This window comes from Rhamphochromis sp. 'chilingali' (genome assembly GCF_963969265.1).
Source record: "Rhamphochromis sp. 'chilingali' genome assembly, chromosome: 1".
Taxonomy (NCBI): domain Eukaryota; kingdom Metazoa; phylum Chordata; class Actinopteri; order Cichliformes; family Cichlidae; genus Rhamphochromis; species Rhamphochromis sp. 'chilingali'.
Window position 1 is genome coordinate 1,774,508 of NC_137929.1, and position 12,557 is coordinate 1,787,064.

A 12,557-nucleotide genomic window follows, 5' to 3' on the forward strand; every position below is an offset into this window, starting at 1 on the left:
GCTACACACTCACACACTGACATTAACCTGTCACTGTGGTACACCACTCTATACTTCACATATCTTGGTTGTCCTCATTTACACGACAAACACTTAAATAGACACACACAGTGACACTGTACGCCACCCCGAGAGGCCCAGTGTGGCACGCTACTGGTGTGTCACATGCTCAGAGTCTAAACAGCCTCTGTGAACCCACACTGCTGCAAATATGTCGCCAGCACCTCCAGATTCAAATCAGTGTGTCATTGAGCAACAGAGGTTAGCAAAGGTGTCCCAGTCCAAATATGGTGTAACAGCAGGAACGTGTGGGACATTCCTTTCTTATGACTTCATAAACTCAGCTACTGGGAGATTAATCCAGCGTGGTGTGGCAGCTTTGATCGTAGACCAAAAATGTGCGCTCCAAAAAGATCCCAGCGTAATCAAAACAGGCCGTCCTTTGGCGTCCACCGGGCAGTGTTTTGTAAATAATGTGTGTTTATCATTTATATGGGAATATAAAGAACTAGATTTAGCTGTTCTACATAAACAGCATATCCCAAATATCATCAAAACAGAAAATTAGAATAAGAGCTTTCAAATCTAATTTATCGGCACAATTATTTCAATTTACTTAAATGTGCTCCGAGGGCTAACAGGCTGTTTAGATCACAGGGACATGTTACATAATGAAGTAATGAATGTCATTTCTAACTGTTTGATTTTAAAAAGTATGTTTGATAAATGTGGGACAAGGACAAGCATGTAATGGGATTAGTGGGGATACATTCATGGAGGAGAGGAGAAGACCTAAAGCTAGCTAATGAAAGGACAGCAAACTAACACAGAGGAAGAGGTCAAGGCAGAACAACAAAGATTTCTTTGCAGGGTGAGATGAGGAAGGGAGGAGAGTAACCACTGTGATCACCCAGAAGAGAATGACTCAGGTCTGTGTCCAGTCTCCCCAAATCAGCATGACACAGCAAACTCAGCTACATAAATCTCTGAATTACCAGCTGAGCCACTAATCCAGGCGGTATGACACTCGCCAAACTGCTAGTTCTGTGATATTTTACCACCGAGCATAAAAGTGCTTACAGGAAAGGCCAGGAAAGAATAAGCCATGAATACAGAGTTTAAATCATAAGAATATTTTATAACGTTTAACATTACGCAGAAGCATTTCATATTCATGAAACGCTTTCAATTAAAAGAAAACATCGAAACAGGTAATAAGGACACACCCAACATGCTCAACACCCACTTTAGTACTTCCTACTCAGCAGTTTCAATTACTGGTTAAAGCAAATGTGTTAGAAACTTAAAGCACGTAAAGAATCTGCTCAAGTCAAACAAGACATCAGACAACACATCACCAAGAAGGCAAGTTTAAAGCAGTCCTACAGAAAGGTTTCAAAACTCACTCCCACAGCTTGATTCCAAGGATGTTAGATTCCTATCGGGCCTTTTCTACTGTTAATGTTTAAGCTAAATGACAACTTTGTTTGTCCACTGTCAGCATTCGAAACAACTTCTACAGGGTTTAATGGAGCACACAGATTTGACTTTTTACAAAAGCACTCAATGAGCTGTAGTAATGAAGAATTGTATCACAGTACGTTTTGTCATATCCTGTCTAAGATGTTTTTTCTTGCATGAGCCTAAGCACTCATTTATACTCGTATCCAATACAACTGATTTCGGTTTTATGCTTCCTAAAACCCTTAAAATTCCTTGTCAACGTCTTTTAGTTTAACCAATCCTAAAGAAAATCAAGCTTTGCTGCTCTACTCTATTTCCCGTTCCCTGCAACATGTGTGTGGATGCTGAATGAGACGGGTGGAGGGATGAGCGCTACATGGTTGTGTTTGAGCAGGAGGGCCGGATGATGAATGGGCTTTTATAGACATGCTGTTCGTTTACGGAGGCTTGTAGGCGATGATCTCTTTAGTGTAATATGAAAAGGAAACAGACACATCGTGATATCACAAACACAATCCTACATTTGTGCCAACCTAATAAAATTATATGCAGTACTGTGTGAAACTCATCAAGTGGCCTGAACTAAAAGTTCTCCAGCAAGTTTAGTAGCATTGCTACTTGAGATTGTTCATGTTGCAGCCAAGAACTTCACTGATGACTGCTGCCATGGTGTAAATCAGCTGGTTGGTTCCAGCGATGGTCACACTAGGGACTGTCCACTGCAGTAAAAACTCTGCATTATCACTCCGTTACCTGCTGCAAGCACTGCCACAGTCTGATTTTCTTTCATCACTACCTGAATTGTTTGACTAAAAGGAAAAAGAAATGGCAGATGTCCTTCTCTACAGGGGAGAACTGTTGGCAAACTGTTCACCACCCCCCAACCGCCCTGTCTGTCATCACTCCACTAGCATTGCTGTTTGTAATTATATTCACTCCACTTTTACACACCTGTACATAATATCCTAAAAGCCACAAATCAATTAGAACCCTGCTCTGTTTGGTAATGAACTGTGATAAAACAAATATCCCCTGCCTATGAAAAACCATAGGCTTCCCAAGGGAGTCATGAGTTCATAATGTTCATGTTCATAAACACTGAAAGCTGACATGGAGTAGGTCCCAGGCCCTGAACTCCATAAGCAAGAAAATGGATTGATGTATAAATACACACACACACACACATATACAAATATATTAGGGGTGCAACGACAAACAAAATTCACGGTTCGGTTCGATACTTTGGTGTCACGGTTCGATATTTTTTCGATACAAAAAAAATGTTCATGCCTTTTTAATTTGTCAGTTATTAAAATTATAAATATATATTTTAACTCAAAAGTACAGTTTTTTAATTTAATGTTGCTGAAACAACAAAGTAATAAAAAATAAATAAATCTATCTGATGGAGGAATCGCTCATCTTTGGAAAAGAGAGTTTATTACAGAGAAATGTCTCTTTCAAAATAAAAGCTCTACTATACGCTTCTTCTGGGCTATATTCTCAGCAGCATATTAAACATATCAGGTCCCCATAAGGAGAATCCTGTGCTAACAGCTGTCTAAATGACTCGGGTAAAGTTTGTAGCATGCTGCTTGTTGTTTTGTCTGCTTCCTCTTGTCTTTGCACTAGGATGATGTCGGAGTAAATGTGCAGTCATATTCGTTGTGTTCCCACTAGTGCTGTCAGCGTTAATCTGAAATGACCTTAACGCCACAACACGGCAAATCTCCGTTAACGAGCGACCGCGGATTGCCCCGTGCGTGGGGCTGGGCGGCCAACACGTTAACGAGCTAACTGCGCTAACACACTAGTTCCCACCCATGTAATTGAGCATTGCGTGGCACATCCAACATACTGTTTTACTTTAGTCCATGACTGCTTACCTTCAGGGTCATACGTCACATGAAGACCAAAATAATTCCAAACACCAGATCTGAATGAGGGTGGGGGAGGTTCAGTTTGCCATGTTGCAACGAGCTTAGCTTCTGTCTCGCTAGCTTGCGCTGCGCTCAGTGGATCTGTGCTCGACAGTGCAGCCTAGGCGGAGTAGTCGAACGCAGATCCACTGAGCGCTCAACACAGACAGCATCTGCAGAAGGAAAGTTGATGAAATAAATTAAAAATTTTGTATTGTTCGATACATATGTGTACTGAACCGAAAGCACTGTATCGAACGGTTCAATATCGATACGAGTATCGTTGCACCCCTAATATATGTGTATATATATATATATATATATATATATATATATATATATATATATATATATATATATATATATATATATGTGTGTGTGTGTGTGTTTCTGTGGTTCAGCATTATGATGCTGAAGCACATCATAATGAATAAATGGATAAATTTCCAAAATCCCGGAGCAATGCAAATTAGCCGGTGAGAGGTAAGGAGCTCTGTCATTGGTTAGACAGTCTTAGCTTTGCACCTATACCAAAGGCCATTCAGCCTCTGTGTTTACACTCTGCCTACACAGATGTTGGACATGAGACGACACAGGAAAAGGATTTTTGATGTGAGGTTTTTATTGAGATTTTATTTCTTTTTTTTCTGATTTGAAGTATTTATTAATGGAATAATAATTTATTTTCAAATACTGATTTATAAATATTTATTTTATTTTATTTATTTTTTTGCCTGTCCCGTTTGGCTCTTTTGCATCAGAATTGTTGTCTAAAGGCAAAGAAAGATGCCCAACGGATTTACTTTACCAAATTGACCATCCCAGCCTTGCCGTAATGGTCCATTTGATTCACCTTTTATTGTTTATTTTATTTTCACTTACTGAATATGGGACAGACTTGACTGGGGGAAAGAAGGGGAGAAAGAAAGAGAAACAGCTGAGAAGAGGGACGGGGGAGAAGGGCAAAAAACAAAAACCAACAGAATTTTCTTTTCAATTAAATTACTAGATAATAAATTACTTTTGTATTGAATAAATAAAATAACTTAAAAATGAATTTGTAAATTAATATTTTATCGCACAATTCATTGTTTAAGCAAAGAACTTTTTATTTCGATGCGCTGGATCTTCTGGTCCTCTGCACATAAGTGGATTTCCATTTAGACTTTATATAGACAACAACTCAAAGTGCTTTACAACAAGTCACATTCACCCATACGATCATCTAGTGCTGTACTTTAAACACTTTAAACACAAACACAGATACTGTGGGGAGAGGCCACAGAGGCACAGGGAGAAAACTCACACAGAAATCCAACAATTAAAGAGGAACCTTCTCGATGTAACACTACCATCCTGCAAGATGACCTGGTCCTGGGCCATCTTAATAAGCATGCTGTGCACAGTAGTTTCATATTCCTGCCAGAACAAACACCAGACAGTTTGTACACAAGGCTCAGATTCTCGCTTTGCCAGATACAGACAATAGTTTAAGATCCTAATGTCTCTGCACAGCTCTGTATGTACTGAAATATCCAACCTCAGATATTTCCTGCTCACTCTCTGCACCGCCTTAGACAACAAGTAGTTCATGCTATACATAGCATTGACTTTTCATTCCAGCCATGTGCACTCATCAGGGCATCAGTGCTGCCGTAGTAACCACACTAACACTTCCTTGCACCTGTTGAAATGGCCTCAGTCTGATCGTGCCCTGAACAAACTCACCTTTAACATCCCACACACGGACTAAATATGTGCGTGTCAATAACACGTGACAGGAGAACATGCTGGTTGTCTGTCATGGGGCTGAATTAGAAACAGAGCATGAACTACAGTTTGTCAGATTAAGACTGATCAGGTCCAACATCCGCTCCCAGCACTGATTTACACGTTTGGTGTCACATTGAAGGAAACGCCTACTGGCACAACCTGCATGTGTTAAACTGCTCCTGCGTGTAAACAGCGTGTCACTTACGGCTTTTTGCATCACAAGGACGCGCACTGGCGTCTCAGGGTGACTCAGATGTTTGCTGAATGAGGTGTAGACCGGACTAGGCGGGACTCATTTCAGCAAAACACGAGCTTTTCCACCCACCAGTGTTTATCTGTGTGCTTATTTTAAAGAATTATTCCATCGTTATCAAATACGAAGCATTACACGCACGTCGCGCCGTTTCTGCTGAGTCAGACACCAGTGCTCCCGTGTGCTGATTCTCAGGTCCATCTTAAACTGGTGTGTTTGCGAATGAACTTCGGTAAAACGTTACAACGTTACCGGGCGCGCAGAGGGTCTCGGAGGCGTGTCGTACCTGTCGGGTGGTCGCGGGCTCCTCGTTCCCGGTGGGTGAAGGTGTTTCTCCTTCAAGCGATGCTGGGGTGACCGGAGAAGAAGCCATGTCCCCCCGACATCACCTCTCACTAAGCGCCGCTCCTACTGTGACTTTCCTCGGTGTCCTCCAGCGTGCAATACGCTGCCTGGCGCAGTTTGCACGGACGGTGGACCGGCGATCAAAGTGAGTCTTCGGCTGCACAGTGCAGCCACTGTCCCTCCTCCGGCCGGCGGACTAGTCCAGGCGAGGCGGATGACGTTGTCCCGGGTCTCGCTCGCTCTCGCACATGCAGGACTTGGCCCAGTCTGTCTTCTTCTGCCTCACTCTGCGCTCTGCTTTTCACTTCATGTCTTTTTGTTTTGTAAGGTGGCTAACACGATCACTCCTCTTCTGCCTGCAGGACTCTGTGACTGCTCTGTGCTGTGGCAGCACACTCCAGCCTGATAGTTCATTTTACAGCTTTTGGCACTGCGACGCTCTCCTCGGCTCGACAGACACAATCTCACCATGTCGGCACAATATACTGAGTGCAATCCATAACATGATTTTATCTCACTGTAACTTTTAAATCGACCAAATGTTGCGTAAATGACGTGTCACCTGACTTGAGCACATGCACACCCCCTGTCCTCACAGCAGACATTCATCTTAGCCCCCCCCCCCCCCCCCCCCCCCCCCCTTGTGTTTTGAGATCATTGCTGCAACAAAAAGTTGCCACAGATATTTCTACATGAAACGTACTGAATCAGTTGGCACATATTTAACTATGGTTGGATGAGACCTGCACTCTGTTTTAATATAATGTTGTTTTGTTTGAGTGGCTGAAATAAAGCTAATAAAATAAATGAATACTAAAATAAAGCTGAATCACATCACAGGAACGACACAGCCCTGTTCCTCCGGGCTGTCAATCTGTGAATCAGCAAACATGTATGATTTATTGTCATTCATTTGCTAAACAAACTTACCTCTGAACTTTGACCCTGACAATTCAATTTTATTTATATAGCGCCAAATCACAACAAAAGTCGCCTCAAGGCGCTTCATAGATACAGAGACAAACCCAACAATCATATGACCCCCTATGAGCAGCACTTTGGCGACAGTGGGAAGGAAAAACTCCCTTTTAACAGGAAGAAGCCTCCGACAGAACCAGGCTCAGGGAGGGGCGGGGCCATCTGCTGTGATTGGTTGGGGTGAGAGAAGAAAAACAGGATAAAGACATGCTGTGGAAGAGAGACAGAGGTTAATAACAGGTATGATTCAATGCAGAGAGGTCTGTTAACACAACAAGGGAGATCCAGGTTTCCCAGCTGACGAGCAGAGGGCAGCGGCTTCCACTCGTTTGAGCAGTTTGTTGCGTGACCTCCTGTCTCTCACTGAACTAAAATGCCTCCAAACAACAGCAAAATAGATGGCACTCACTCCAACGTCTTGCAGCAAAAACATTAAGTGATGGGAAGAACAGGTGATGGATGAGCTGCAGATGTAACCGGTGTGATTCTGCGTTGTGTCTGATAAAAAAGGTAAAAGAAAGAAAGACCTCCCAGTAAATAATTTGCCCACTCCAGCTCCTACGACCAAATACAAACAGTGGGGAAGAGGGTTAGTTCAACCCACCACAGCTCCCAAGCTAGCAAGGAGTATATATTCATGCTAGCATTTATGGCGCCTAAAACACATTTATGATACACACATACGACACACTTATAACATCTAACAAAAACAGGCTTAATAATGACAATAATCGAACTAAAATTGCAACCAGAAACATCCAGGTGGCTAAATATGCATTATATGTGTGTTTTAAAGTGTTGGAAAGAAATGACACCCACCTCTCCCACAGGGGGATTGTAGAAAAGGGGAGAGGCAAAAGGGGTACACTGTATTTATAGGATTGCACCGAAGAAGAAGAAAAGAACGAGGAGGGGCTCTAACTGATAATGAACACAACTACAGGCTTGGAGGTCCTAAAAGTCAGGTATAAAAGGAGCAGTTTGGGGGTTTAGAACACATTATAACAATGTGATTTATGACCCTGTTACACAGAGCCAGCAGAATGAGCTGCTGCCACCACCACAATCAATGGTGACGCCAATTTAGAAAGAGCCCCAGTTGATTCCACTCTTGCCAGATGCTGAATACACATCATCTAAAAGTGTGTGCCATTGACCAAAGGAGGAGTGGGCTGTTCACACATGCCTGTGTTCTTATGGAGCAGTCTTTGAGGATGGCGAGTCCAGAGCTGGAGGTTTAGATCTAAGAGAGTGATCCAAAGTCAGGAGAGGATTACACCCAACCTTCAGAGATCTTCCTATAAGCCAGAACTGGAAGCAGAGCCACCTTTGGCTATGATATCTTTACTGGACCCAGTAAGTCCAGTCAAGGTCAAAAACGTGGTCAGTCCCCCATTTAGTGCCATAGATCTGAAACATAGTAAACAAAATGCTAGTAAAAAGTTACAAACATGTTCAAGTTACATGTCTACAACTCCACAACAGACATACTTTGCTACTGGTGCCAAACAGTACTGCAGTCTGTAGCTTTCCAGCCATCCTTTGAACGTCTTTGAGTTTAATGTAGCCAAAACTGGATTCAGTAATCAGTGTTTATTTACAGAAGCCGTAGAGTATGGCTGCCACATGTGAACATCAGTGACGGCTCATTTAAACTGTAGGAACGATTAACCCAACATCAGAAAAATACTTCATTTTACATTAATGTGACAAATTAACACTGCTGGGACTTTTCTGGTCCTACACTGTTCATGTCCAAGTCAACACATTGTAAGATTTACACGTGGAAGGTCATCTAAGCTGCTTATGTGGAGATTACCTTTCCTTTAACAATGACCAGTTTCTTGTTTTCAGTTTTCAGTTTTATTTGTCATATGCAAGTTAGCACAGGGTCAACATTGCAATGAAATGTGTTTGACGAGCAGCAGTCACTCGGCAGCTTGATACAGTAGGAGAAAATATAATAAAATAAAATAATAAAGAAAATAGAAAAATAGTAAGGAGCAAATATTAGAGAGACATGGTAAAAGAGAAAAGATGACTAAATATATTTGTATCTATAAATATATGTACACTAGTGATTAAATAAGAAAATCTTGAAGAGAAATATGACGGGAGGGCAGATGGGACATTGCACAGGAATGAGCAGCAGAAAATTTCAGTATTGCACTTTTAAATATAAATATCAATGACAATAAAGTGGAGTGACCAGTGCAGATTAAACAGAGTACTTGTGAAGCTGCAGGTAGCTTCTGAGTGCTGTGTTGTGTGTGTTTAAGTGTTGTGGTTGAGGTGTCGTATGGCTTGGTGGTAGAAACAGTTTTTGAGTCTTGTAGTCCGAGCAGACAGACTCCTGTAACGATGGTAACAAGGAGAACAGCTGATGTGCTGGGTGGCTGTGGTCCTTGATGATGCTGTGTGCTTTATGGAGGCACCGCTGGAGATAAATGTCCTGAATGGCAGGAAGCCTCGTGCCAGTGATGTGCTCTGCTGCCTTCACCCTCTGTAGTGATTTACGGCTGCTGGCAGAGCAGCTTCGTACCAAACTGTGATGCAGCTCGTCAGCAAGCTCTCGACTGCACACCTGTAGAAATTTGAGGTGATGTTGGCGTTCATGCCAAACTTCCTCAGCTTCCTCAGGAAGTAAAGCCGCTGGCGAGCTTTCCTGATTGTTCTCACCTCAAACACATTATTTACCCATCCAGGTGGAACATGTAGCTGTGCTCGGTTTGACAGCTTTCATCCTGGCAGCAGCGTCAGCTGAAGCATACAAGGCACACATAGATGTCACTGAGCTGGAGCTCTGGGAGAGACGTCGCCACTTTCAGGCCTTTAAACAAAGCTGTTGGAGCACAAGTCCCAAAGATTTATAGTTTCTCTTCATGTCTTCATTGTTCCTCCATGGAGAGATGTTCCAAGTAGCCTTGGCTCGAGACAGGCGTCCTGCAGGACTACCTACCAACTGTCCACTGTTTGCAGTCGTGGTAGAGTAATGTTGCCCACCAGTGACTGAAAACCATGGATTGGAGAAGAATGACAGAATTCAGTGACCTTGTGGGGCCATAACAGAGAAATGACAGCAGTGTAGTGGATCAAATAAAGAGTGATGATGTTATATTTGTGACTGTAGCAGGACCAAGGCTCAAAAGGTTGCAGGCGTTGTTAATTGAGCAGAAGATGGACGGCATCAAGCCCTCTCCTCGACAGCTACAGGATCACAGTCTGCAGGTTCAGTTATGCAACGTTTTAGCATCGATGCGTGAAGTTAAGAGCAGACAGGGAGGTTATTTTTGCACTGGGCTGGAATGACTCAGTTTACCTGTCAAAGGCTATCACGGCTGGGAGAAAACCCTCAGCATTAGTAAAGAAGGACCACGGTGGCCTCTGGGTAGAAACACTGCAGAGTTCATGTGGATACGCTGCTGCATTAGGTCAGATAGAAATATCATAAAGCATCATTAAGTAAAAACGTTTATTAAGAACAAATGTTTAAATATTGTTAACGTGTTTCCCAGAAACATCTGTAGAGACAAAGAGCTTTCTGTTGTTGCTTCGAGGAAACAAGCTCTTCTTTTTAGTTTTGTCCTGGTATTTATTCCAGGACGGACTCATCCACTGAGCAGTGTTTGGGTTTCTTCGTTTTCCTCGTTCTGGATGCAAACTATTACAACTTGGGCTTTATTTCAGTGACAATGGCCTTAAGCTGCAATACAACAGGAAGTTACTCATATATAGTAATTTCCCAGACCATATTAAAAATCCATTAACAGGAAATACAAATGATGGGACAATGCCACAGCATGGACATTAGAACAGTTGGGAAAATTTACCTGGAAAAAGGTGAAAATGAGGCTTCATTGAACTGGAATTACAAAGACCAGGAATGTGAGATCCACCAGCCACAACTGAGGGTTTTTACACATCATAGCCTCAAAGTAGAACTACAGTGATCAAAAGAATCGACTTTAATGTTATTCTTTCTTTCTTTATGTCAGATTTAACCCCCCAAAAAGCTTTAATCTTTAACTAGTCTTTGGACGTAGCTACAGTACGGTCAGGTTGACAGTTTATGGGTAACATGTGGCCACCAGGCACTGCGACACACTTCCATGTTATATTACCTTGGCGTCCCGTAGGAATACAGGAGAATCATGTGAGGAATCTAAGAGTTGTTTCTTAATTCAATTCAGTTTTATTTACACAGCACCAAATCACAACAGCAGTCGTCTCAAGGTGCTTTATACTGTAAGGTAGCTCGTACAATAATACATACAGAGAAAAACCCAACAATATGACCCCCTATGAGCAGCACTTTGGCGACAGTGGGAAGGAAAAACTCCCTTTTAACAGGAAGAAACCTCCAGCAGAACCAGGCTCAGGGAGGGGCGGGGCCATCTGCTGTGATTGGTTGGGGTGAGAGAAGGAAGACAGGATAAAGACATGCTGTGGAAGAGAGACAGATGAACCGCTGAGTGTTGTCCCGTCGAGGTGGCTCTTCTATGTTGTGCATTTATGGCACCAAACCACAAATGCAAAGGAAGAAAGGGTCGAGGCACGGCACCCAGCTGCCTGACAATATTCAGGCAACCAGGGCCGTGCAGAGAGGTTTAAAGGGGCGGGTGCTCAAAGTTAGAAAGGGGCACATTGAACCAGGCTGAATAACAACAACACACATTCATCAAGAATCTAATATGGGAAGGGCAGGGCTGTGTTGGTCTGAGACTGTAGACAGTAAAAAGTCCACAGGAGAGATGGTAGCTGATTAAACAAGTGTCATGAGATAATAACAAGATGCAAAGATTGGTGACAGCGCTTGGAACCATAAGGCAACAAAAACTGTGAGAAATAATTTAGGCTCTGCCTGTGAATCACTCTTTGCTTCTCTTCTTCCTTCCATCCCATCATTTCATATATCATTCTCCACTTGCTGTCTATGTGAGAACAAGGCACAACTTGCTATTGCAATAAACTATAATCTAATTATCCACACCTAACAACTCTTGCACTTAATCTATAATAAAATGATGACAGAAAAATGTTATAGCCCTGCCTTTAGTAGCCTCACACAGCTCCTGCTGTTTCCTCCTCATGTCCTTACCAGCCATGTCTGCACAATGTTATATCATGAGTAAATCCATCTAAATAAAACACACATGCACGCACACACAGTGACATTTTAGACCTTCTTCAGAATACTGTATATACTGTGGGCATCCTTACATTATTATTTATTACTAGAGCTACAATAATAAAGCAAAGAGGAGGGGGAAGTAATAAATATGAAATAATGTCATTATGATGATTCCATGTGTTTCACTATCCACTCTGTGCAGGGCAAAGCTTATTACATGTTTAAACTGTAGAGATACAATCATTTTACTGCTGTAAAATCCAACTTTTGTCTTATTTAAAATATAAATCTAATATAATCTGCTTCTTAATGTATGTTCTTTAAAATACAGCGTGTGTTTTTAATATATCATAATTATAATAATGCATAATTATGTGGACATGCATATTAGATCATTTTTAGTGAAATATAATCCCTCCAGAAAGGCAGGAAAAGCCCGGAAACTTCCTTTAAAACTAAATATGTTCCCTAAAACGGTGACAGAGCTACAGACCCATGACAGCCTTACACAGGTAGCCAGCAGCTGTGACCAGCACTACCTGTGCAGTTAATAAAAGGACAGGTAATGTTTGTCGCGCTGTTGCACACACAGCACGCTCGTTTGTTTCACTTCGTCAGTTGCAACAAGACAACTTACCAACGTGTACGTAATAAGCTAATACTCCTGTGTGCTACACACTACAGTGTGCGCTGT